Source organism: Ranitomeya variabilis, chromosome 3 (assembly GCF_051348905.1).
Source record: "Ranitomeya variabilis isolate aRanVar5 chromosome 3, aRanVar5.hap1, whole genome shotgun sequence".
In the NCBI taxonomy this organism is placed as follows: domain Eukaryota; kingdom Metazoa; phylum Chordata; class Amphibia; order Anura; family Dendrobatidae; genus Ranitomeya; species Ranitomeya variabilis.
In genome coordinates, this window is record NC_135234.1 from 485004620 (window position 1) to 485031322 (window position 26703).

General features: G+C 53.1%; 1 long non-coding RNA gene across 1 annotated transcript in view; it reads left to right on the forward strand.

Annotated features, from left to right (window-relative positions):
* The first annotated feature begins 859 nt into the window (after positions 1-859).
* Positions 860-26703, forward strand: part of LOC143818328 (uncharacterized) — a 166450-nt gene continuing 140606 nt past the window's right edge. The window contains exon 1 of the long non-coding RNA XR_013224468.1: positions 860-881. This is a non-coding gene — a long non-coding RNA (uncharacterized LOC143818328). The remainder of the gene's footprint in view (positions 882-26703) is intronic.

Below are 26703 nucleotides of genomic sequence, written 5' to 3' on the forward strand. Positions count from 1 at the left end.
GGAGCTCCTGCAACCCTCCACCTACTGTCTCCTTCCCCACCATCCTGTAGAATGTAAGCCCGCAAGGGCAGGGTCCTCGCCCCTCTGTATCAGTCTGTCATCGTTATTTTGTTTACTGTAAGTGATATCTGTAACTTGTATGTAACCCCTTCTCATGTACAGCACCATGGAATCAATGGTGCTATATAAATAAATAATAATAATAAAAATAATAATAATGAGGGGACCAATTAGTATCATTTTACAGATTTGTGCACACGTTGAGTATTTGGTGCAGACTTTTCGGCATCATTTCTGCATCTTTTGGCAGGAAGAACACCGCAAAATATGTGCATTTTGCCTTGTGTTTCTAGTGCGGATTTTCCCACCCATTAGTTTACTTGAAATCCGCAGCAAAAATGCTGAAAGAATTGACATTATGTAGATTTAAAACTGCACCAAATCTGCAAGACAAACGTAAGCAACGTGTGCACGAGACTTCAGGAATCTTACTCACTTTGCTGACATTAGCAAACATTTCAGGTTTTGTGACAAAATTGCGCAAAAACAAATAGGCAAAAATGCAACGTGTGCACAGAGCCTTATTCTCCTTCAGGGGTACTATATAGTGGGCTTTACATTGATAGTCTTCATGTTCTGCCTTTTTATTTTATACTTGAAATTGTTGTAAACTTGAATTAGAGTTTAATCTCAAATGAATATAAGTCGACTCGAGAGGTATGACTTTAAAAAAACCTGTATTGTGAAAGTGATTGGCAGAAGTTACAGTGTGTTCTCCTGAAATGTGACATCATTAGCTCTTCCCAAACAGTAACATGGATTGCTAAGCAACCATCAAAACAGACAAAAGAGGACAATCCGATGATTAAGCATCTGTCAAGGTAAATTTAACATGTATTCCTATTTTAAACAATATGATTGTGTTTATAGGATTAGAAGTATATATAAAGGCAGGCTGGTAGCAATACAGGGATAAGCAGTTCCATAAAAAAGTAATCTGGAATCTTTTACCCATTGAAAAAAAAAATTACTTATTTAAGATAACTCGGTTTCTGAAAAATTATATTTCCAGGGTATTTTCACATGCAGTCAGTTGTTGCAGAAACTTATATGACTTAATATGCTACATACATGGCAATGAGGTTGTTTTTACAGCATGTCATGCATGGACTTTTACAAACCCCATTCAGATGTACTTATGGATTCTGCATTGATCCTTACTGCCCCTCTTCGTGGCTTCGCTGGCATACCAGGTGGGCATGTACAGCAAACTTAGCTGGCCAGTCAGGATCACAGACAGCTACTCTGGGAACTCCAGAAGGCCTGCTGACTAGCCAATCAGGAGATCTGGTCAGGGGGTCAATAGCGGAGAGGGTTTGGTAACCTGTTCTCTAATTCTTCATCTCTGGATTAATTACTTTATGTCCATTTATGTTTGACCTCTGAATATGTAACCCTTCTTTGCCTGTGCACTATGCCAGACTTTGTGAGTTCAGACAATTCTGGGTTCACCACTACCACTAAGTAAAGTACACAAAGTAATTGGACACATGATTTAATGTGTTATCTAATAGAAGTGAGTGAATATACGGTATTACAGTGAAATTGAATTTTACTTGAATATAAAATTTGCATTCACCAAAATGCAGATGTTTAGGATTCAATTCCGCAAAGATATAACCATTAGTGTTGAGCGATACCTTCCGATATCGGAAAGTATCGGTATCGGAAAGTATCGGCCGATACCGTCAAAGTATCGGATCTAATCCGATACCGATACCCGATCCCAATGCAAGTCAATGGGACGAAAATATCGGAATTAAAATAAACCCTTTATACACTTGTAGGTTCATTCTACATGAAGGAAAACAACTAAGAATAATGTAGGATGTATTGGGGGACGTGGCGGAGATATTAAAGGCACAGAGGTTTAGCCCAATGTAATAGAATAGCAGGATTTTGCGTTTTTTTTTATGACGTTCGGCGTTAGAAAGAATTTGACTATGTTAATTTTTTTTTTAATGTCAGATATTGATGTTTCACTGCTTCCACGCCCTTCACCTTTTTTTTTACTTCTCCCACGCTTTCTTCTTAATTATCCTCATCATCAGCTTCTTTGACATCAACTTCTTCACCTTATTCATCTTCTTCATCTTCTACCTATTATTTTTTGGGTTACATTGTTCATATTGTTTTTAGTTTACTATTATCTTCATCATATTCTACTTCTTCATCATATTCTTATTTGTGACAGGCATTCCCGTAGTTGTTATCTATAAAAGTTTGAAGATTACACCTTCCGTTCTGCCTGTCACAAAACAGTTACATTTGTCCGCGTTCAGTTTGGCCTGCAGCATCAGGCTTTATCCAGGGGCACCACGAGGAGGAACGGACTCACCCCCATACACTGCTTAGTCTTCTTCTGCTTATAATTTACATAATATTTTTTGCTCTGATATTTTGTGTTATGCTTAATGTCCTTCTGCTCTTTGTTCTGCAGCCTCTTGTTCTTCTGCTTCTCGGTCTTCCAGGTCGTCGTCGTCTCCAGGGTCGTCGTCTCCGGGGTCGTCGTCATCGGGGTGGTCTCCGGGGTCGTCGTCATCGGGGTGGTCTTCAGGGTCATCGTCTCCAGGGTCGTCGTCATCACGGTGGTTGTCGTCTCTGGTGTCGTCGTCATCTTAGGGGTGGTCTTCCGGGTCATCGTGTTTAGTCTCTTGAACTTGGAAATGTAGCAGAAGGTACAAGAAGGCTGAGAAAATGCCGAGAACCAGCTGATGGAACTGGAACTCGGATGGCTACCCGAAGGTCCAAGAGCCAATGGAACGACCGAGGACCAGCTGACGTTACTGGAACCCGGTTACTAAGCAGGAGGTACCTGTGCTGAAAGCACTACCAAGGACCACCTGACGTTGGTGGAACTCAGATACCCAGAGGGAGGCACCTAAGCCAAAGGCTCTGCCCGGAACCAGCTGACGGTACTGGAACCAGGATGGGGAGCAGAAGGTACAAGAGCAAAAGACACTGCCGAGAACCAGCTGACGGTGCTGGAACCCGGATGGGTAGCCGAAGGTCCAAGAGCCAATGGAACTACCGAGGACCAGCTGACGTTACTGGAACCCGGTTACTAAGCAGGAGGTACCCGTGCCTGAAAGCACTACCAAGGACCACCTGACGTTGGTGGAACTCGGATACCAAAGGGAGGCACCTAAGCCAAAGGCTCTGCCTGGAACCAGCTGACGGTACTGGAACCAGGATGGGGAGCAGAAGGTCCAAGAGCAAGTGTCTGCGGGGCTTTTGCAGGACACGTTGCCGGCTGCACAGCAGGGGAACAGCTGGCGGTGCTGGACCCCACTGACACATTGGCTGGTGTTTTTCTCTGTGCAGCTAGCACATCTGGGCCCCAACTGGCGGTTTGTTAGAGCCCAGGGTCAGCAGGAGGAGGAGGAGCAGGAGCAGGGGGAGGGGAGTGTAGGCCGAAGCCTGCACTGGCGGCAGCTTTGGGTCTGTTGTGTCTGCGTGGCGGTCGCAGGACACGTTGCCGGCTACACAGCAGGGGAACAGCTGGCGGTGCTGGACCCCACTGACACATTGGCGAGGTGTTTGGCTCTGTGCAGCCAGCACTTCCGGACAGCAACTAGCGGTGTTGGAGCCCGGGCTCTGCAGGGGGAGCAGAGTGTAGGCCGAAGCCTACTTGAACCAATTTCAAAGGTAACCTTTAACCCCCCCTCAGGGGTTAGAAAGTAGAAGAGCCACAGCTTATGCAGCAGTAGTGCTGCACAAGTCAAAGGTTGCTCTTTTAATTTCGCTCCTTGCACACGCTGAATGAAACACGTATAACATTTAGCCCTTTATACAGTCAAACTGTGTTGGAGGCGCGAGTTCCCTTTGTAATGAGACGCAGCACAGATGTCAAGAATCCCACCTTGGTGCTGGGTGCAGCCTCCTGAGCGTTGTTATTTGCTGTACAGGAGTCTGCGCTGTCGTGTTATCCCCTGGCCTAGCGCTGTTAGCGCTGCCCATCTTCTGACATCATTTAATGTCGGCCGGTGCGTTTCGCGATGACCATGAATCCCAGCCCCGCAGTGTCTTAACATTGTCAAAACACTGCGGGGCTGGGATTCAGGGCCTGGCGCAGCACATATGTTGGCCTCTCACACTCGGGTCCTTACACCCGCTTCAGACTGTGCGGCGTCATCTGATCCCTTATCGCATGCCACGGCCATGAAGCCGCACAGTCCGAAGAAGGCAGAAGGAGAGGAGGGACAGGCGAACTGATGCACTGATCCTGCCCATCAATCACACCCTCGCAGTCCCAATAAATAAGACACCGAGGGGCGTTGTGTGGGTCAGGGCGGCCGCAGAGGCGCAGCCAGCCAAACAATGATGCCAGAAGACGGGCAGCGCTACCAAGGGGGTTGCAGCGTGTCATTACAAAGGAAAGTCACACCACCGGGACGGTTAAATGGTCACACAGAGGACACATTGCAGACGTGTTTTCAGTTCCACATGTGCGAGGAGAATACGTTTCTGAGCCACCTTGCACACATGCAGCATTACCGCTGTACAAGGTGGCTGGATAACGTAAAAACGCCTGGGGGAGGGGGGACAGGTTCCCTTCAATTTCAGTTCTTGTGTCTGCGTGGCTTTTGCAGGACACGTTGCCGGCTGCACAGCAGGGGAACAGCTGGCGGTGCTGGACCCCACTGACACATTGGCTGGTGTTTTTCTCTGTGCAGCTAGCACATCTGGGCCCCAACTGGCGGTTTGTTAGAGCCCAGGGTCAGCAGGAGGAGGAGGAGCAGGAGCAGGGGGAGGGGAGTGTAGGCCGAAGCCTGCACTGGCGGCAGCTTTGGGTCTGTTGTGTCTGCGTGGCGGTCGCAGGACACGTTGCCGGCTACACAGCAGGGGAACAGCTGGCGGTGCTGGACCCCACTGACACATTGGCGAGGTGTTTGGCTCTGTGCAGCCAGCACTTCCGGACAGCAACTAGCGGTGTTGGAGCCCGGGCTCTGCAGGGGGAGCAGAGTGTAGGCCGAAGCCTACTTGAACCAATTTCAAAGGTAACCTTTAACCCCCCCTCAGGGGTTAGAAAGTAGAAGAGCCACAGCTTATGCAGCAGTAGTGCTGCACAAGTCAAAGGTTGCTCTTTTAATTTCGCTCCTTGCACACGCTGAATGAAACACGTATAACATTTAGCCCTTTATACAGTCAAACTGTGTTGGAGGCGCGAGTTCCCTTTGTAATGAGACGCAGCACAGATGTCAAGAATCCCACCTTGGTGCTGGGTGCAGCCTCCTGAGCGTTGTTATTTGCTGTACAGGAGTCTGCGCTGTCGTGTTATCCCCTGGCCTAGCGCTGTTAGCGCTGCCCATCTTCTGACATCATTTAATGTCGGCCGGTGCGTTTCGCGATGACCATGAATCCCAGCCCCGCAGTGTCTTAACATTGTCAAAACACTGCGGGGCTGGGATTCAGGGCCTGGCGCAGCACATATGTTGGCCTCTCACACTCGGGTCCTTACATCCGCTTCAGACTGTGCGGCGTCATCTGATCCCTTATCGCATGCCACGGCCATGAAGCCGCACAGTCCGAAGAAGGCGGAAGGAGAGGAGGGACAGGCGAACTGATGCACTGATCCTGCCCATCAATCACACCCTCGCAGTCCCAATAAATAAGACACCGAGGGGCGTTGTGTGGGTCAGGGCGGCCGCAGAGGCGCAGCCAGCCAAACAATGATGCCAGAAGACGGGCAGCGCTACCAAGGGGGTTGCAGCGTGTCATTACAAAGGAAAGTCACACCACCGGGACGGTTAAATGGTCACACAGAGGACACATTGCAGACGTGTTTTCAGTTCCACATGTGCGAGGAGAATACGTTTCTGAGCCACCTTGCACACATGCAGCATTACCGCTGTACAAGGTGGCTGGATAACGTAAAAACGCCTGGGGGAGGGGGGACAGGTTCCCTTCAATTTCAGTTCTTGTGTCTGCGTGGCTTTTGCAGGACACGTTGCCGGCTGCACAGCAGGGGAACAGCTGGCGGTGCTGGACCCCACTGACACATTGGCTGGTGTTTTTCTCTGTGCAGCTAGCACATCTGGGCCCCAACTGGCGGTTTGTTAGAGCCCAGGGTCAGCAGGAGGAGGAGGAGCAGGAGCAGGGGGAGGGGAGTGTAGGCCGAAGCCTGCACTGGCGGCAGCTTTGGGTCTGTTGTGTCTGCGTGGCGGTCGCAGGACACGTTGCCGGCTACACAGCAGGGGAACAGCTGGCGGTGCTGGACCCCACTGACACATTGGCGAGGTGTTTGGCTCTGTGCAGCCAGCACTTCCGGACAGCAACTAGCGGTGTTGGAGCCCGGGCTCTGCAGGGGGAGCAGAGTGTAGGCCGAAGCCTACTTGAACCAATTTCAAAGGTAACCTTTAACCCCCCCTCAGGGGTTAGAAAGTAGAAGAGCCACAGCTTATGCAGCAGTAGTGCTGCACAAGTCAAAGGTTGCTCTTTTAATTTCGCTCCTTGCACACGCTGAATGAAACACGTATAACATTTAGCCCTTTATACAGTCAAACTGTGTTGGAGGCGCGAGTTCCCTTTGTAATGAGACGCAGCACAGATGTCAAGAATCCCACCTTGGTGCTGGGTGCAGCCTCCTGAGCGTTGTTATTTGCTGTACAGGAGTCTGCGCTGTCGTGTTATCCCCTGGCCTAGCGCTGTTAGCGCTGCCCATCTTCTGACATCATTTAATGTCGGCCGGTGCGTTTCGCGATGACCATGAATCCCAGCCCCGCAGTGTCTTAACATTGTCAAAACACTGCGGGGCTGGGATTCAGGGCCTGGCGCAGCACATATGTTGGCCTCTCACACTCGGGTCCTTACACCCGCTTCAGACTGTGCGGCGTCATCTGATCCCTTATCGCATGCCACGGCCATGAAGCCACACAGTCCGAAGAAGGCGGAAGGAGAGGAGGGACAGGCGAACTGATGCACTGATCCTGCCCATCAATCACACCCTCGCAGTCCCAATAAATAAGACACCGAGGGGCGTTGTGTGGGTCAGGGCGGCCGCAGAGGCGCAGCCAGCCAAACAATGATGCCAGAAGACGGGCAGCGCTACCAAGGGGGTTGCAGCGTGTCATTACAAAGGAAAGTCACACCACCGGGACGGTTAAATGGTCACACAGAGGACACATTGCAGACGTGTTTTCAGTTCCACATGTGCGAGGAGAATACGTTTCTGAGCCACCTTGCACACATGCAGCATTACCGCTGTACAAGGTGGCTGGATAACGTAAAAACGCCTGGGGGAGGGGGGACAGGTTCCCTTCAATTTCAGTTCTTGTGTCTGCGTGGCTTTTGCAGGACACGTTGCCGGCTGCACAGCAGGGGAACAGCTGGCGGTGCTGGACCCCACTGACACATTGGCTGGTGTTTTTCTCTGTGCAGCTAGCACATCTGGGCCCCAACTGGCGGTTTGTTAGAGCCCAGGGTCAGCAGGAGGAGGAGGAGCAGGAGCAGGGGGAGGGGAGTGTAGGCCGAAGCCTGCACTGGTGGCAGCTTTGGGTCTGTTGTGTCTGCGTGGCGGTCGCAGGACACGTTGCCGGCTACACAGCAGGGGAACAGCTGGCGGTGCTGGACCCCACTGACACATTGGCGAGGTGTTTGGCTCTGTGCAGCCAGCACTTCCGGACAGCAACTAGCGGTGTTGGAGCCCGGGCTCTGCAGGGGGAGCAGAGTGTAGGCCGAAGCCTACTTGAACCAATTTCAAAGGTAACCTTTAACCCCCCCTCAGGGGTTAGAAAGTAGAAGAGCCACAGCTTATGCAGCAGTAGTGCTGCACAAGTCAAAGGTTGCTCTTTTAATTTCGCTCCTTGCACACGCTGAATGAAACACGTATAACATTTAGCCCTTTATACAGTCAAACTGTGTTGGAGGCGCGAGTTCCCTTTGTAATGAGACGCAGCACAGATGTCAAGAATCCCACCTTGGTGCTGGGTGCAGCCTCCTGAGCGTTGTTATTTGCTGTACAGGAGTCTGCGCTGTCGTGTTATCCCCTGGCCTAGCGCTGTTAGCGCTGCCCATCTTCTGACATCATTTAATGTCGGCCGGTGCGTTTCGCGATGACCATGAATCCCAGCCCCGCAGTGTCTTAACATTGTCAAAACACTGCGGGGCTGGGATTCAGGGCCTGGCGCAGCACATATGTTGGCCTCTCACACTCGGGTCCTTACACCCGCTTCAGACTGTGCGGCGTCATCTGATCCCTTATCGCATGCCACGGCCATGAAGCCGCACAGTCCGAAGAAGGCGGAAGGAGAGGAGGGACAGGCGAACTGATGCACTGATCCTGCCCATCAATCACACCCTCGCAGTCCCAATAAATAAGACACCGAGGGGCGTTGTGTGGGTCAGGGCGGCCGCAGAGGCGCAGCCAGCCAAACAATGATGCCAGAAGACGGGCAGCGCTACCAAGGGGGTTGCAGCGTGTCATTACAAAGGAAAGTCACACCACCGGGACGGTTAAATGGTCACACAGAGGACACATTGCAGACGTGTTTTCAGTTCCACATGTGCGAGGAGAATACGTTTCTGAGCCACCTTGCACACATGCAGCATTACCGCTGTACAAGGTGGCTGGATAACGTAAAAACACCTGGGGGAGGGGGGACAGGTTCCCTTCAATTTCAGTTCTTGTGTCTGCGTGGCTTTTGCAGGACACGTTGCCGGCTGCACAGCAGGGGAACAGCTGGCGGTGCTGGACCCCACTGACACATTGGCTGGTGTTTTTCTCTGTGCAGCTAGCACATCTGGGCCCCAACTGGCGGTTTGTTAGAGCCCAGGGTCAGCAGGAGGAGGAGGAGCAGGAGCAGGGGGAGGGGAGTGTAGGCCGAAGCCTGCACTGGCGGCAGCTTTGGGTCTGTTGTGTCTGCGTGGCGGTCGCAGGACACGTTGCCGGCTACACAGCAGGGGAACAGCTGGCGGTGCTGGACCCCACTGACACATTGGCGAGGTGTTTGGCTCTGTGCAGCCAGCACTTCCGGACAGCAACTAGCGGTGTTGGAGCCCGGGCTCTGCAGGGGGAGCAGAGTGTAGGCCGAAGCCTACTTGAACCAATTTCAAAGGTAACCTTTAACCCCCCCTCAGGGGTTAGAAAGTAGAAGAGCCACAGCTTATGCAGCAGTAGTGCTGCACAAGTCAAATGTTGCTCTTTTAATTTCGCTCCTTGCACACGCTGAATGAAACACGTATAACATTTAGCCCTTTATACAGTCAAACTGTGTTGGAGGCGCGAGTTCCCTTTGTAATGAGACGCAGCACAGATGTCAAGAATCCCACCTTGGTGCTGGGTGCAGCCTCCTGAGCGTTGTTATTTGCTGTACAGGAGTCTGCGCTGTCGTGTTATCCCCTGGCCTAGCGCTGTTAGCGCTGCCCATCTTCTGACATCATTTAATGTCGGCCGGTGCGTTTCGCGATGACCATGAATCCCAGCCCCGCAGTGTCTTAACATTGTCAAAACACTGCGGGGCTGGGATTCAGGGCCTGGCGCAGCACATATGTTGGCCTCTCACACTCGGGTCCTTACACCCGCTTCAGACTGTGCGGCGTCATCTGATCCCTTATCGCATGCCACGGCCATGAAGCCGCACAGTCCGAAGAAGGCGGAAGGAGAGGAGGGACAGGCGAACTGATGCACTGATCCTGCCCATCAATCACACCCTCGCAGTCCCAATAAATAAGACACCGAGGGGCGTTGTGTGGGTCAGGGCGGCCGCAGAGGCGCAGCCAGCCAAACAATGATGCCAGAAGACGGGCAGCGCTACCAAGGGGGTTGCAGCGTGTCATTACAAAGGAAAGTCACACCACCGGGACGGTTAAATGGTCACACAGAGGACACATTGCAGACGTGTTTTCAGTTCCACATGTGCGAGGAGAATACGTTTCTGAGCCACCTTGCACACATGCAGCATTACCGCTGTACAAGGTGGCTGGATAACGTAAAAACACCTGGGGGAGGGGGGACAGGTTCCCTTCAATTTCAGTTCTTGTGTCTGCGTGGCTTTTGCAGGACACGTTGCCGGCTGCACAGCAGGGGAACAGCTGGCGGTGCTGGACCCCACTGACACATTGGCTGGTGTTTTTCTCTGTGCAGCTAGCACATCTGGGCCCCAACTGGCGGTTTGTTAGAGCCCAGGGTCAGCAGGAGGAGGAGGAGCAGGAGCAGGGGGAGGGGAGTGTAGGCCGAAGCCTGCACTGGCGGCAGCTTTGGGTCTGTTGTGTCTGCGTGGCGGTCGCAGGACACGTTGCCGGCTACACAGCAGGGGAACAGCTGGCGGTGCTGGACCCCACTGACACATTGGCGAGGTGTTTGGCTCTGTGCAGCCAGCACTTCCGGACAGCAACTAGCGGTGTTGGAGCCCGGGCTCTGCAGGGGGAGCAGAGTGTAGGCCGAAGCCTACTTGAACCAATTTCAAAGGTAACCTTTAACCCCCCCTCAGGGGTTAGAAAGTAGAAGAGCCACAGCTTATGCAGCAGTAGTGCTGCACAAGTCAAAGGTTGCTCTTTTAATTTCGCTCCTTGCACACGCTGAATGAAACACGTATAACATTTAGCCCTTTATACAGTCAAACTGTGTTGGAGGCGCGAGTTCCCTTTGTAATGAGACGCAGCACAGATGTCAAGAATCCCACCTTGGTGCTGGGTGCAGCCTCCTGAGCGTTGTTATTTGCTGTACAGGAGTCTGCGCTGTCGTGTTATCCCCTGGCCTAGCGCTGTTAGCGCTGCCCATCTTCTGACATCATTTAATGTCGGCCGGTGCATTTCGCGATGACCATGAATCCCAGCCCCGCAGTGTCTTAACATTGTCAAAACACTGCGGGGCTGGGATTCAGGGCCTGGCGCAGCACATATGTTGGCCTCTCACACTCGGGTCCTTACACCCGCTTCAGACTGTGCGGCGTCATCTGATCCCTTATCGCATGCCACGGCCATGAAGCCGCACAGTCCGAAGAAGGCGGAAGGAGAGGAGGGACAGGCGAACTGATGCACTGATCCTGCCCATCAATCACACCCTCGCAGTCCCAATAAATAAGACACCGAGGGGCGTTGTGTGGGTCAGGGCGGCCGCAGAGGCGCAGCCAGCCAAACAATGATGCCAGAAGACGGGCAGCGCTACCAAGGGGGTTGCAGCGTGTCATTACAAAGGAAAGTCACACCACCGGGACGGTTAAATGGTCACACAGAGGACACATTGCAGACGTGTTTTCAGTTCCACATGTGCGAGGAGAATACGTTTCTGAGCCACCTTGCACACATGCAGCATTACCGCTGTACAAGGTGGCTGGATAACGTAAAAACGCCTGGGGGAGGGGGGACAGGTTCCCTTCAATTTCAGTTCTTGTGTCTGCGTGGCTTTTGCAGGACACGTTGCCGGCTGCACAGCAGGGGAACAGCTGGCGGTGCTGGACCCCACTGACACATTGGCTGGTGTTTTTCTCTGTGCAGCTAGCACATCTGGGCCCCAACTGGCGGTTTGTTAGAGCCCAGGGTCAGCAGGAGGAGGAGGAGCAGGAGCAGGGGGAGGGGAGTGTAGGCCGAAGCCTGCACTGGCGGCAGCTTTGGGTCTGTTGTGTCTGCGTGGCGGTCGCAGGACACGTTGCCGGCTACACAGCAGGGGAACAACTGGCGGTGCTGGACCCCACTGACACATTGGCGAGGTGTTTGGCTCTGTGCAGCCAGCACTTCCGGACAGCAACTAGCGGTGTTGGAGCCCGGGCTCTGCAGGGGGAGCAGAGTGTAGGCCGAAGCCTACTTGAACCAATTTCAAAGGTAACCTTTAACCCCCCCTCAGGGGTTAGAAAGTAGAAGAGCCACAGCTTATGCAGCAGTAGTGCTGCACAAGTCAAAGGTTGCTCTTTTAATTTCGCTCCTTGCACACGCTGAATGAAACACGTATAACATTTAGCCCTTTATACAGTCAAACTGTGTTGGAGGCGCGAGTTCCCTTTGTAATGAGACGCAGCACAGATGTCAAGAATCCCACCTTGGTGCTGGGTGCAGCCTCCTGAGCGTTGTTATTTGCTGTACAGGAGTCTGCGCTGTCGTGTTATCCCCTGGCCTAGCGCTGTTAGCGCTGCCCATCTTCTGACATCATTTAATGTCGGCCGGTGCGTTTCGCGATGACCATGAATCCCAGCCCCGCAGTGTCTTAACATTGTCAAAACACTGCGGGGCTGGGATTCAGGGCCTGGCGCAGCACATATGTTGGCCTCTCACACTCGGGTCCTTACACCCGCTTCAGACTGTGCGGCGTCATCTGATCCCTTATCGCATGCCACGGCCATGAAGCCGCACAGTCCGAAGAAGGCGGAAGGAGAGGAGGGACAGGCGAACTGATGCACTGATCCTGCCCATCAATCACACCCTCGCAGTCCCAATAAATAAGACACCGAGGGGCGTTGTGTGGGTCAGGGCGGCCGCAGAGGCGCAGCCAGCCAAACAATGATGCCAGAAGACGGGCAGCGCTACCAAGGGGGTTGCAGCGTGTCATTACAAAGGAAAGTCACACCACCGGGACGGTTAAATGGTCACACAGAGGACACATTGCAGACGTGTTTTCAGTTCCACATGTGCGAGGAGAATACGTTTCTGAGCCACCTTGCACACATGCAGCATTACCGCTGTACAAGGTGGCTGGATAACGTAAAAACGCCTGGGGGAGGGGGGACAGGTTCCCTTCAATTTCAGTTCTTGTGTCTGCGTGGCTTTTGCAGGACACGTTGCCGGCTGCACAGCAGGGGAACAGCTGGCGGTGCTGGACCCCACTGACACATTGGCTGGTGTTTTTCTCTGTGCAGCTAGCACATCTGGGCCCCAACTGGCGGTTTGTTAGAGCCCAGGGTCAGCAGGAGGAGGAGGAGCAGGAGCAGGGGGAGGGGAGTGTAGGCCGAAGCCTGCACTGGCGGCAGCTTTGGGTCTGTTGTGTCTGCGTGGCGGTCGCAGGACACGTTGCCGGCTACACAGCAGGGGAACAGCTGGCGGTGCTGGACCCCACTGACACATTGGCGAGGTGTTTGGCTCTGTGCAGCCAGCACTTCCGGACAGCAACTAGCGGTGTTGGAGCCCGGGCTCTGCAGGGGGAGCAGAGTGTAGGCCGAAGCCTACTTGAACCAATTTCAAAGGTAACCTTTAACCCCCCCTCAGGGGTTAGAAAGTAGAAGAGCCACAGCTTATGCAGCAGTAGTGCTGCACAAGTCAAAGGTTGCTCTTTTAATTTCGCTCCTTGCACACGCTGAATGAAACACGTATAACATTTAGCCCTTTATACAGTCAAACTGTGTTGGAGGCGCGAGTTCCCTTTGTAATGAGACGCAGCACAGATGTCAAGAATCCCACCTTGGTGCTGGGTGCAGCCTCCTGAGCGTTGTTATTTGCTGTACAGGAGTCTGCGCTGTCGTGTTATCCCCTGGCCTAGCGCTGTTAGCGCTGCCCATCTTCTGACATCATTTAATGTCGGCCGGTGCGTTTCGCGATGACCATGAATCCCAGCCCCGCAGTGTCTTAACATTGTCAAAACACTGCGGGGCTGGGATTCAGGGCCTGGCGCAGCACATATGTTGGCCTCTCACACTCGGGTCCTTACACCCGCTTCAGACTGTGCGGCGTCATCTGATCCCTTATCGCATGCCACGGCCATGAAGCCGCACAGTCCGAAGAAGGCGGAAGGAGAGGAGGGACAGGCGAACTGATGCACTGATCCTGCCCATCAATCACACCCTCGCAGTCCCAATAAATAAGACACCGAGGGGCGTTGTGTGGGTCAGGGCGGCCGCAGAGGCGCAGCCAGCCAAACAATGATGCCAGAAGACGGGCAGCGCTACCAAGGGGGTTGCAGCGTGTCATTACAAAGGAAAGTCACACCACCGGGACGGTTAAATGGTCACACAGAGGACACATTGCAGACGTGTTTTCAGTTCCACATGTGCGAGGAGAATACGTTTCTGAGCCACCTTGCACACATGCAGCATTACCGCTGTACAAGGTGGCTGGATAACGTAAAAACGCCTGGGGGAGGGGGGACAGGTTCCCTTCAATTTCAGTTCTTGTGTCTGCGTGGCTTTTGCAGGACACGATGCCGGCTGCACAGCAGGGGAACAGCTGGCGGTGCTGAACCCCACTGACACATTGGCTGGTGTTTTTCTCTGTGCAGCTAGCAGTACCGGGCCCCAACTGGCGGTGTTAGAGCCCAGGGTCAGCAGGAGGAGCAGGGGGAGCGGAGTGTAGGCCGAAGCCTGCACTCGAGCAAGTTGAAAGGAAACCTTTAACCCCCCCCCCCCCCAGGCGTTTGTAGCTGAAAGAGCCATTGTGTACAGCACTAATGCTGGAAAAGGTAAACTTAGCTCTTTTAATTATGGTCCTTGCACATGCGGAACCTAACAGTTATGAAATGTGTCCCCTCACAGCGTTAAACCGTCCGGTAGGTGGAACTTTCCTTTGTCGTGTGACGCAGCACAGCCATCATTTTTACCCCCTTGGCGCCGTGCGCCGCCTCCTCAGCGTTGTTTGAATCTGTCCCGGAGCCTGCGCTGTTAGGTTAGCCCTTGGCCATGCACACATTTTGCGCTGCCCGTCTTCTGACATCATTTGGTGTCAGGCTGGCTGCGCCTGTGCGGGTGCGCTGGTCGAGATCCCGCCTCGCAGTGTCGTCTAATGTAATCCCACCGCGGGCCTGTGATCCGTGCCCGTGCGCAGTGCATATCCTCGCCTCTCACTCCCCTCCCTACGGCTTTTTCAGACTGTGCGGTGTCACGGCCGTGGCATGCTATTAGGGACCAGCTGACATCGCACAGTCTGAAGAAGCCGTAGGGAGGGGAGTGAGAGGCGAGGATATGCACTGCGCACGGGCACGGATCACAGGCCCGCGGTGGGATTACATTAGACGACACTGCGAGGCGGGATCTCGGCCAGCGCACCCGCACAGGCGCAGCCAGCCTGACACCAAATGATGTCAGAAGACGGGCAGCGCAAAATGTGTGCATGGCCAAGGGCTAACCTAACAGCGCAGGCTCCGGGACAGATTCAAACAACGCTGAGGAGGCGGCGCACGGCGCCAAGGGGGTAAAAATGATGGCTGTGCTGCGTCACACGACAAAGGAAAGTTCCACCTACCGGACGGTTTAACGCTGTGATGGGACACATTTCATAACTGTTAGGTTCCGCATGTGCAAGGAGCACCACGAAAAGAGGCACTTTTTCCCTTTGCATCATTACTGCTGCACAAGGTGGCTCCTTCAGTAACAAACGCCTGGGGGGGGGGGGGGACAGGTTCCCTTAAAGTAAACTTGTTGTGACTGCGTGGCGGTCGCAGTACACGTTGCCGTATACACAGCAGGGGAACAGCTGGCGGTGCTGAACCCCACTAACACATTGGCGAGGTGTTTGGCTCTGTGCGTACAGCACTTCTGGACGGCAACTGGCGGTGTTGGAGCCCAGGGACAGGTGGAGGAGGAGGAGGAGGTTGGAGGAGGTAGGAGGGATTGCCACACACACAGCAGGGGAACAGCTGACATTACTGAACCCCAATAACAGAGGAGGGACTGTTGACTGTGCGTACAGCACTTCTGGACGGCAACTGGCGGTGTTGGAGCCCAGGGACAGGTGGAGGAGGAGGAGGAGGTTGGAGGAGGTAGGAGGGATTGCCACACACACAGCAGGGGAACAGCTGACGTTACTGAACCCCAATAACAGAGGAGGGACTGTTGACTGTGCGTACAGCACTTCTGGACGGCAACTGGCGGTGTTGGAGCCCAGGGACAGGTGGAGGAGGAGGAGGAGGTTGGAGGAGGTAGGAGGGATTGCCACACACACAGCAGGGGAACAGCTGACGTTACTGAACCCCAATAACAGAGGAGGGACTGTTGACTGTGCGTACAGCACTTCTGGACGGCAACTGGCGGTGTTGGAGCCCAGGGACAGGTGGAGGAGGAGGAGGAGGTTGGAGGAGGTAGGAGGGATTGCCACACACACAGCAGGGGAACAGCTGACGTTACTGAACCCCAATAACAGAGGAGGGACTGTTGACTGTGCGTACAGCACTTCTGGACGGCAACTGGCGGTGTTGGAGCCCAGGGACAGGTGGAGGAGGAGGAGGAGGTTGGAGGAGGTAGGAGGGATTGCCACACACACAGCAGGGGAACAGCTGACGTTACTGAACCCCAATAACAGAGGAGGGACTGTTGACTGTGCGTACAGCACTTCTGGACGGCAACTGGCGGTGTTGGAGCCCAGGGACAGGTGGAGGAGGAGGAGGAGGTTGGAGGAGGTAGGAGGGATTGCCACACACACAGCAGGGGAACAGCTGACGTTACTGAACCCCAATAACAGAGGAGGGACTGTTGACTGTGCGTACAGCACTTCTGGACGGCAACTGGCGGTGTTGGAGCCCAGGGACAGGTGGAGGAGGAGGAGGAGGTTGGAGGAGGTAGGAGGGATTGCCACACACACAGCAGGGGAACAGCTGACGTTACTGAACCCCAATAACAGAGGAGGGACTGTTGACTGTGCGTACAGCACTTCTGGACGGCAACTGGCGGTGTTGGAGCCCAGGGACAGGTGGAGGAGGAGGAGGAGGTTGGAGGAGGTAGGAGGGATTGCCACACACACAGCAGGGGAACAGCTGACGTTACTGAACCCCAATAACAGAGGAGGGACTGTTGACTGTGCGTACAGCACTTCTGGACGGCAACTGGCGGTGTTGGAGCCCAGGGACAGGTGGAGGAGGAGGAGGAGGTTGGAGGAGGTAGGAGGGATTGCCACACACACAGCAGGGGAACAGCTGACGTTACTGAACCCCAATAACAGAGGAGGGACTGTTGACTGTGCGTACAGCACTTCTGGACGGCAACTGGCGGTGTTGGAGCCCAGGGACAGGTGGAGGAGGAGGAGGTTGGAGGAGGTAGGAGGGATTGCCACACACACAGCAGGGGAACAGCTGACGTTACTGAACCCCAATAACAGAGGAGGGACTGTTGACTGTGCGTACAGCACTTCTGGACGGCAACTGGCGGTGTTGGAGCCCAGGGACAGGTGGAGGAGGAGGAGGAGGTTGGAGGAGGTAGGAGGGATTGCCACACACACAGCAGGGGAACAGCTTACGTTACTGAACCCCAATAACAGAGGAGGGACTGTTGACTGTGCGTACAGCACTTCTGGACGGCAACTGGCGGTGTTGGAGCCCAGGGACAGGTGGAGGAGGAGGAGGAGGTTGGAGGAGGTAGGAGGGATTGCCACACACACAGCAGGGGAACAGCTGACGTTACTGAACCCCAATAACAGAGGAGGGACTGTTGACTGTGCGTACAGCACTTCTGGACGGCAACTGGCGGTGTTGGAGCCCAGGGACAGGTGGAGGAGGAGGAGGAGGTTGGAGGAGGTAGGAGGGATTGCCACACACACAGCAGGGGAACAGCTGACGTTACTGAACCCCAATAACAGAGGAGGGACTGTTGACTGTGCGTACAGCACTTCTGGACGGCAACTGGCGGTGTTGGAGCCCAGGGACAGGTGGAGGAGGAGGAGGAGGTTGGAGGAGGTAGGAGGGATTGCCACACACACAGCAGGGGAACAGCTGACGTTACTGAACCCCAATAACAGAGGAGGGACTGTTGACTGTGCGTACAGCACTTCTGGACGGCAACTGGCGGTGTTGGAGCCCAGGGACAGGTGGAGGAGGGGAGGAGGTTGGAGGAGGTAGGAGGGATTGCCACACACACAGCAGGGGAACAGCTGACGTTACTGAACCCCAATAACAGAGGAGGGACTGTTGACTGTGCGTACAGCACTTCTGGACGGCAACTGGCGGTGTTGGAGCCCAGGGACAGGTGGAGGAGGAGGAGGTTGGAGGAGGTAGGAGGGATTGCCACACACACAGCAGGGGAACAGCTGACGTTACTGAACCCCAATAACAGAGGAGGGACTGTTGACTGTGCGTACAGCACTTCTGGACGGCAACTGGCGGTGTTGGAGCCCAGGGACAGGTGGAGGAGGAGGAGGAGGTTGGAGGAGGTAGGAGGGATTGCCACACACACAGCAGGGGAACAGCTGACGTTACTGAACCCCAATAACAGAGGAGGGACTGTTGACTGTGCGTACAGCACTTCTGGACGGCAACTGGCGGTGTTGGAGCCCAGGGACAGGTGGAGGAGGAGGAGGAGGTTGGAGGAGGTAGGAGGGATTGCCACACACACAGCAGGGGAACAGCTGACGTTACTGAACCCCAATAACAGAGGAGGGACTGTTGACTGTGCGTACAGCACTTCTGGACGGCAACTGGCGGTGTTGGAGCCCAGGGACAGGTGGAGGAGGAGGAGGAGGTTGGAGGAGGTAGGAGGGATTGCCACACACACAGCAGAGGAACAGCTGACGTTACTGAACCCCAATAACAGAGGAGGGACTGTTGACTGTGCGTACAGCACTTCTGGACGGCAACTGGCGGTGTTGGAGCCCAGGGACAGGTGGAGGAGGAGGAGGAGGTTGGAGGAGGTAGGAGGGATTGCCACACACACAGCAGGGGAACAGCTGACGTTACTGAACCCCAATAACAGAGGAGGGACTGTTGACTGTGCGTACAGCACTTCTGGACGGCAACTGGCGGTGTTGGAGCCCAGGGACAGGTGGAGGAGGAGGAGGAGGTTGGAGGAGGTAGGAGGGATTGCCACACACACAGCAGGGGAACAGCTGACGTTACTGAACCCCAATAACAGAGGAGGGACTGTTGACTGTGCGTACAGCACTTCTGGACGGCAACTGGCGGTGTTGGAGCCCAGGGACAGGTGGAAAAGCAGAGGAACACAATGTAGGCCGAAGCCTGAGAAAGTCGAAAGGGAACCTTTAACCCCCCCCCAAGGCGCTTGTAGCTGAAAGAGCCAGCTTGTGCAGCACAAAAGATGCAAAAGGAAAAGGTGGCTCTTTTCATCATGCTCCTTGCACACGCAGAACTAAACACTTATAAAATGTGTCCCCTGCAACCGTAAAACCGTCCCGGAGGTGGGACTTTCCTTCGTAATGTGACGCAGCACAGCCGTCATTCCTACCCCCCCGGCGCCGCGCACCGGCTCCTCAGCGTTGTTTTATTCCGTCCCGGAGCCTGCGCTGTTATGTTATCCCGTGGCCAGGCACACTTAGCGCTGCCCATCTTCTGACATCATTTGGTGTCAGGCTGGCTGCGCCTGTGCGGCCGCGCTGGCAGAGAGCCCGCCTCGCAGTGTCTTCTGATTTAATCCCACTGGGGGCCTGGGATCCATGGACATGCGCAGTGCATATCCTCGCCTCTCACTCCCCTCCCTACGGCTTCTTAAGACTGTGCGGTGTCACGGCCGTGGCATGCTATTAGGGACCAGCTGACACCGAACAGTCTGAAGAAGCCATAGGGAAATGAGTGAGAGGTGGAGGTTCAGATATGCACTGCGCATGTCCATGGATCCCAGGCCCCCAGTGGGATTAAATCAGAAGACACTGCGAGGCGGGCTCTCTGCCAGCGCGGCCGCACAGGCGCAGCCATCCTGACACCAAATGATGCCAGAAGACGGGCAGCGCTAAGTGTGCCTGGCCACGGGATAACATAACAGCGCAGGCTCCGGGACGGAATAAAACAACGCTGAGGAGCCGGTGCGCGGCGCCGGGGGGGTAGGAATGACGGCTGTGCTGCGTCACATTACGAAGGAAAGTCCCACCTCCGGGACGGTTTTACGGTTGCAGGGGACAAATTTTATAAGTGTTAAGTTCTGCGTGTGCAAGGAGCTAAACAAAAATAGCTACCTTTTCCTTGTGCAGCATTACTGCTGCACAAGGTGGCTCTTTCAGTAACAAACGCCTTCGGGGGGGGGGGACAGATTCCCTTACATTTCAGTTGTTGTGTCAGCGTGGCGGTCGCATGACACATTGCCGGCTACACAGCTGGGGATCAGCTGACGTTACTGAAACCCAATAACACTGGGTCGTATGTTTTGACTGTGCAGACGGCACTTCTGAGCCTCAACTGGCGGTGTTGGAGCACAGGAATTTAAGTTCAGGTGGTAGAAAGATGAACACAACAGGAGACCTGGATAACGTATACAGTGACCTAATTATTTAATCAGGAGGAGGAGTGGCAAATTCCTGCGAGATCCAGGCCTTGTTCATTTTCAGGAAAGTAAGCCGGTCAACGTTATCGGAGGATAGTCGCATGCGACGGTCAGTTAGTACACCACCTGCAGCACTAAAGACACGTTCCGATAATACACTGGCCGCAGGGCAAGACAGCACCTCCAATGCATACTGGCTTAGCTCTGGCCATGTATCCAGCTTTGAGACCCAAAACTTGAAAGGGGAAGAGCCGTCTGGGAGTACAGCAAGAGGGCAAGACATGTAGTCTGTCACCATCTGACGGAACCGTTGCCTCCTGCTGACTGGAGCCGTCTGTGATGGTGTAGACTTTTGTGGGGGGCACAGAAAACTGTGCCACAGTTGGGCCATACTGGTCTTGCCTTGGGCAGAGGCACTGCTTCTGCTCCCTCTTTGTGCAGAGCCTCCACCACTGCCTGGACGCACTGAGCTGCTTTGGAATGCACTAGCAGCACTTCTCTCAGTTGGAATGGAGAAGATGATGGAATTGACCAGTGTGTCTTGGTACTCCCGCATTTTTCGCTCACGGTTCAACGGTGTGATGAGGCTTTCTACGTTGTCCCGGTAGCGAGGATCGGGGAGGGTGAACACCCAATAATCAGACATGTTGAGAATGTGGGCGATGCGGCGGTCGTTTCTCAGGCACTGCAGCATGTAATCCACCATGTGCTGCAGACTGCCAACTGCCCAAGAAACGCTGTCCCCTGCTGGAGGCGTGATCTCTGCCCGCTCGTCATCACCCCACCCTCGCTGTACACACTGAGTACTGGACAATTCGGTAACTCCCTACTCTGGACGGACGTCTTCCTCCTCCATTGACTCCTCCTCATCCTCCTCACAAACTGTCCCCTGCCTAAGCGTTTGTGAGGAACCACGTGGCGCTGACTGTCCAGAAGATGATGGAAATGGTGAATCCTCATCCTCCACCTCTTCCACAACATCATCCCTTAGCGCTTGCAGTGATTTTTCAAGCAGGCAGATAAGGGGGACAGTCATGCTGACTAGTGCATCATCTGCACTCGCCATCCGCGTGGAATAATCAAAGGGACGCAAAACCTGGCAGACGTCATTCATAGTGGCCCACTCTGTGGTTGTGAAGTCTGTACGGCGCTGAGTGCGACTTCTTTGCGCCTGAAGCAGCTGGTACTCCATTACAGCTTGCTGCTGCTCACACAACCGCTCCAACATATGTAACGTGGAATTCCACCTGGTAGGTAGGTCACATATGATGCGATGTTCCGGCAGGCGGTGTCGGCGCTGCAGAGCCGCAATGCGCGCTTTTGCCGTGCTGGAACGCCGCAAGTGAGCACACTCTAGGCGGACCTTGTGCAGCAGTGCATCAAGATCCGGATAGTCCCTCAAAAAGCTCTGCACGACCAAATTGAGCACATGTGCCAGACATGGGATGTGAGTGAGGTTGCCGAGGCCCAGAGCTGCCACCAGATTTCGGCCATTATCACACACTACCATGCCTGGCTGGAGATTCGCTGGCACAAACCACACATCGCTCTCCTGCTTGATGGCATTCCAGAGCTCCTGCGCTGTGTGGCTACGATTCCCCAAAAAAATTAATTTCAACACGGCCTGTTGACGTTTGGCCACGGCTGTGCTCATGTCGGTCGTAACAGGTACACGTTCATCACGGGTCCATGTGGAGGTGGACTGTGACGGCTCCTGCAGCGATGATTCTGAGGAACTGGTGTAAGAGGAGGAGTCAATGCGTACAGAATGGATTCCTGCAATCCTTGGAGTGGGCAGGACACGTCCTGCGCCACTCGCACGGTCTGTACCCGGCTCAATGACATTAACCCAATGGGCAGTGAGGGAAAGGTATCGCCCCTGTCCATGTTGACTGGTCCACGCATCGGTGGTGAGGTGGACCTTGCTACTGACGGCGTTCAGTAGCGCGTGTTTTATGTGTCCCTCCACATGCTTGTGCAGGGCAGGGACGGCTTGCCTGCTGAAGTAAAAGCGGCTAGGCACATTGTACTGTGGGACTGCCAATGACATCAAGTCACGAAAGCTGTCAGTCTCCACCAGCCTGAATGACAGCATTTCCAGTGACAGAAGTTTGGCAATGCCTGCAGTCAGAGCCTGTGCTCGTGGGTGGTTTGACGAGAAAGGCCGCCTTTTCTCCCATGCCTGTACTACCGATGGCTGTAGACTGGGCTGGGAGTGTGTGGATGACTGGGAAAGTGGTGCTGCGGGTGGAATTACAGCGGGTCTCTGGACAACAGGGCCAGAGGTTCTTCCACGGCGATCCTGGGAGGAAGCCGAACCAGCTGCGTGTGAGCTAGAGGAAGAGGCAACACGAGCTGAAGAGGTGGTAGCTGCCGCTGTTGGTTGGCCTACCTCTTCAGTGTGTTTTTCTAACAACGCCGGGTGCCTGGTGCGCACATGTTTCCACATGTTGGAGGTATTGAGGCTGCTGACATTTCGACCTCTTTTGACTTTGTGATGACACACGTTGCATCTGACATAGCAAATGTCATCTGCAACTGTGTCAAAAAAGGACCAGGCACTGCAAGTCTTGGGAGCGCCCTTTTTGGCTTTTGGAAGAGACATGCTCCTAACGGGTGCCAAAGCGGAGGCTGCAGGATCCGCAGTCTTCCCCCTCCCTCTCCCTCTTTGGGCCGTACGGGGAATCTCTTCCTCAGAGCTGCTCCCACCACCTTCCTGTCCCTCACGCCAAGATGGGTCGAGGACCTCATCATCTACACTACCCTCTGCCCCCAACTGCTCCTCCTGGGTAGTCTCAGCAGCAGAGCACGCACCAGTAAGTGGCACCTGAGTGTCATCATCAGCTGATGCGGCCTGCGATGTGGTGACCGGAGCCACTGGCCCACCCGCCTCTTCAGAGGAAGACAGAAAAAGCTGTTGGGCATCACTGCACCCTGCCTCTTCTTCCATTTCTCCAATGCTGCTTGGCTGGCCCCCTGTTTCCAAGCCAAGAGATTCAGAGAACAGAAGTAGAGACGGCTCCTGTCCTGGGCTCTCTGTCTGCCTGGGCAATTTGGCAGGTGGTGAAGAGACAGATGGCTGCTCTCCAGTGCTCTGTGTCTGAGAGGATGTGGCACTAATGGAAGTTGATGCATTAGCTGCCATCCATCCGACAACGGCTTCAATTTGGTCTTCACGCAGCAGCGGTGTACGGCGCTCTGACACAAAGCTGCGCATGAACGACTGTTGCCTGGTGAAAGTGGGTGCTGATGAGTCACCGGTGCCCGCAGCAGGCACAGAATCCCCACGTCCCCTCCCTGCTCCGCGCCCACGCCCACGTGCCTTACTCACTGCCTTCTTCATCTTGGTTGACTGATAAAGATAAGCAGAAAAGTACTAACGGATTTGTGTGCTTATTCCTGAGCAACTCCTCCTAACAGGTATAAGAAACACTAATTTTCTAAAGTGTGGACTAGACTTTAATATGAGCTAATGTGGCCTACACAAATGTAAAGTGGTGTAACTGGTGTGTTTGGTGAACTTTATTATTTATTTCTTTTTTGGGGGCTGAACTGACAACAGATAGAGCTGCAGTCACACAGAGACCGTGCAGACAGACGTAAACGGCGCTGCAAGGCCCAAAAACCCTCCTCTACTTTATCCTATGTAGTGTTTTTCCACAAATTAGCTGGAGACGGGTGGAAAGACACTAATAGGATTTTTTTAAATTAATTAGCAGCAGACTACACTACTTGAAAAAAAATTAAAATTGATTTGGCGGTATGACGCAGTGAACAACCCTGAGCTGGAGACAACCAGGCTACGGCTGCTCACAGACTACAGGGCGAGCTGCAGTCACACGGAGACCGTGCAGACAGCCGTAAACGGCGCTGCAAGGCCCAAAAACCCTCCTCTACTTTATCCTATGTAGTGTTTTTCCACAAATTAGCTGGAGACGGGTGGAAAGACACTAATAGGATTTTTTTAAATTAATTAGCAGCAGACTACACTACTTGAAAAAAAATTAAAATTGATTTGGCGGTATGACGCAGTGAACAACCCTGAGCTGCAGACAACCAGGCTACGGCTGCTCACAGACTACAGGGCGAGCTGCAGTCACACGGAGACCGTGCAGACAGCCGTAAACGGCGCTGCAAGGCCCAAAAACCCTCCTCTACTTTATCCTATGTAGTGTTTTTCCACAAATTAGCTGGAGACGGGTGGAAAGACACTAATAGGATTTTTTTAAATTAATTAGCAGCAGACTACACTACTTGAAAAAAAATAAAAATTGATTTGGCGGTATGACGCAGTGAACAACCCTGAGCTGCAGACAACCAGGCTACGGCTGCTCACAGACTACAGGGCGAGCTGCAGTCACACGGAGACCGTGCAGACAGCCGTAAACGGCGCTGCAAGGCCCAAAAACCCTCCTCTACTTTATCCTATGTAGTGTTTTTCCACAAATTAGCTGGAGACGGGTGGAAAGACACTAATAGGATTTTTTTGAATAAATTAGCAGCAGACTACACTACTTGAAAAAAAAAAAAAAAAAAAGAACAGTATGAGGCAATGAACCACCCTCCCTGAACTGAATACAACCAGCTATGGATGGCCTATGTGGCTGCACTCAGACTAGAGAGTGGGCTGCACTCACACACACACACACACACAGACCTTGCAGATCGCTGTGAAAACAGCGCTACAAGGCAAAAGTAAGGTGAATAGTAGGTGAACACAGCGGTTGCTAAATTAGCCTTTGGAAAGCACAAAGAAGCAAATCGCTATCTCTAAACTGTCCCTCAGTCAGCAAACAGCGTCCTGTCACTAACTGAATTCACAGCAGAGTGATCGGAAAATGGCGCCAGCGACTTTTAAACTGCATCATGACATCATTTCAGCAGCCAATCACAGCCTTGCCAGTAGTTTCATGCCCTCCATGCTAAACAGGATGTGCCCACACTTGGAATCATTCTCATTGGCTGAATTTCTGAATTTTGAATCTTGGAACTTCCGATTCCGGTATCCGATACGCGGCAAGTATCGGAATACCGGTATCGGAATTCCGATACCGCAAGTATCGGCCGATACCCGATACTTGCGGTATCGGAATGCTCAACACTAATAACCATATAGCAGCTGATGGCCACTACTTTCTTAAGCTGGGAAAAGCCATGAAAATGTTATAATTTTAAAAGAACACTAATTCTGATCATATTGTTCCTGTTATGGATAGGTTTAGTGCAAGGTGCTTTTATCTGCTATTCAATAATTCAAATTATAGCCTCATTCCCCTGATGACACCAGTTTGGTGAAACATGTTGGGGAGACTAGTAACTGACAAACATTTATTTAGCATATGCAATGTTAGGAAATTATACCAGCTATTAGGTGTCTGGATTCTCCCGCTGCACGGGATAGATCCCAAGCATTGCCTGGTGCTGTGGTCATTCTGGCTCAGCCGCTGCGAATGCTGCTCAGCACAGACGTCATTGCCAGCATCTTGTTCAGGCTCGTGGTATGCGTTTGGTTACTGCTGGCTCTACAGCCAAGTCTATGGTAACCAGCAACATGCAGGTGAAGCCTGACACTTGGGAGTCTAAGTCCAGAGTTCACCTGACTGAGCATGTCCGTGATGTTGCGTCTGCTCATTGGTGGTTGGACGTCTGCTGCTCTGGCGAGGTGACAGCTCTGGATTGGCCAGTGGGTGACGCCTCGGCCGACTGGGCGTGAGTGTTTGGGGTGGAGCCTAATGTTTAAAAGGCTCCCAAGCGGCACACGTGGGCGTGCTAGTATCACTAATGTGTGGTGTATGTGAGTGGATACTCTACCACTCTGGTTGCATGTTTGAGTGTGTTGCTCTATACGCAAAGAGTATTATGTGGGCAGGTAGAGTTAGGACTGGGTAATTACTCCTTGGCTTAGCATCTGTTTCCTTCATGTGTGCGGCTAGCACAGTTGACTATCAGAGCAAGTCCAACCCTCAGGCTAGACTTCTCTGAGAAAGCGACAGGAGTTTGCACCTAGCACCACTTATGTTCATTTCCGTTTCTCCGCTTCTGCTTCCCATGCACAATTAGCACAATTTACTTGCAGATCTGCTTCTACCTGTGTGTTGCTTCCCCTGTGATGTGTAACAGGGTTTAGTACACTATTTACTACTCGCAGTTCCACTCCGTGCAGTAACAGAGCTGGGTACTCCTGTTCGCACTGTGTGACATTTAACACAGTGTGTTTAAGTTTTTCGCTTGCTGGTTAGTTCCACCATTGTTCACTAGCAGCAATTTTACATCTCTGCACAGAGGACCCGGGTTGTAATTGCACTTTATTATTTATTTTTATTTTGTGCAATCCGCCAACCTTAACACCAACTTATAAGAGGATGGGGTCCTTGCGATATATTTGCAATTCGCAGACACAGAAAAATTGAATAGTTTTTAAAAGCACTTTGTGCTATACCTTTCCATTACAGTAGGATATACCTGGTTTACTAAGTTTTTCCTATTCACGGCAGTATGTTTTTTCTGTTATCAACAAAATAATTAAAAGTTAAAATTTATATTAGGGTCTTTAGTTAGGGGATCTTTATTTGCCTATGGCCATCTGTAAATA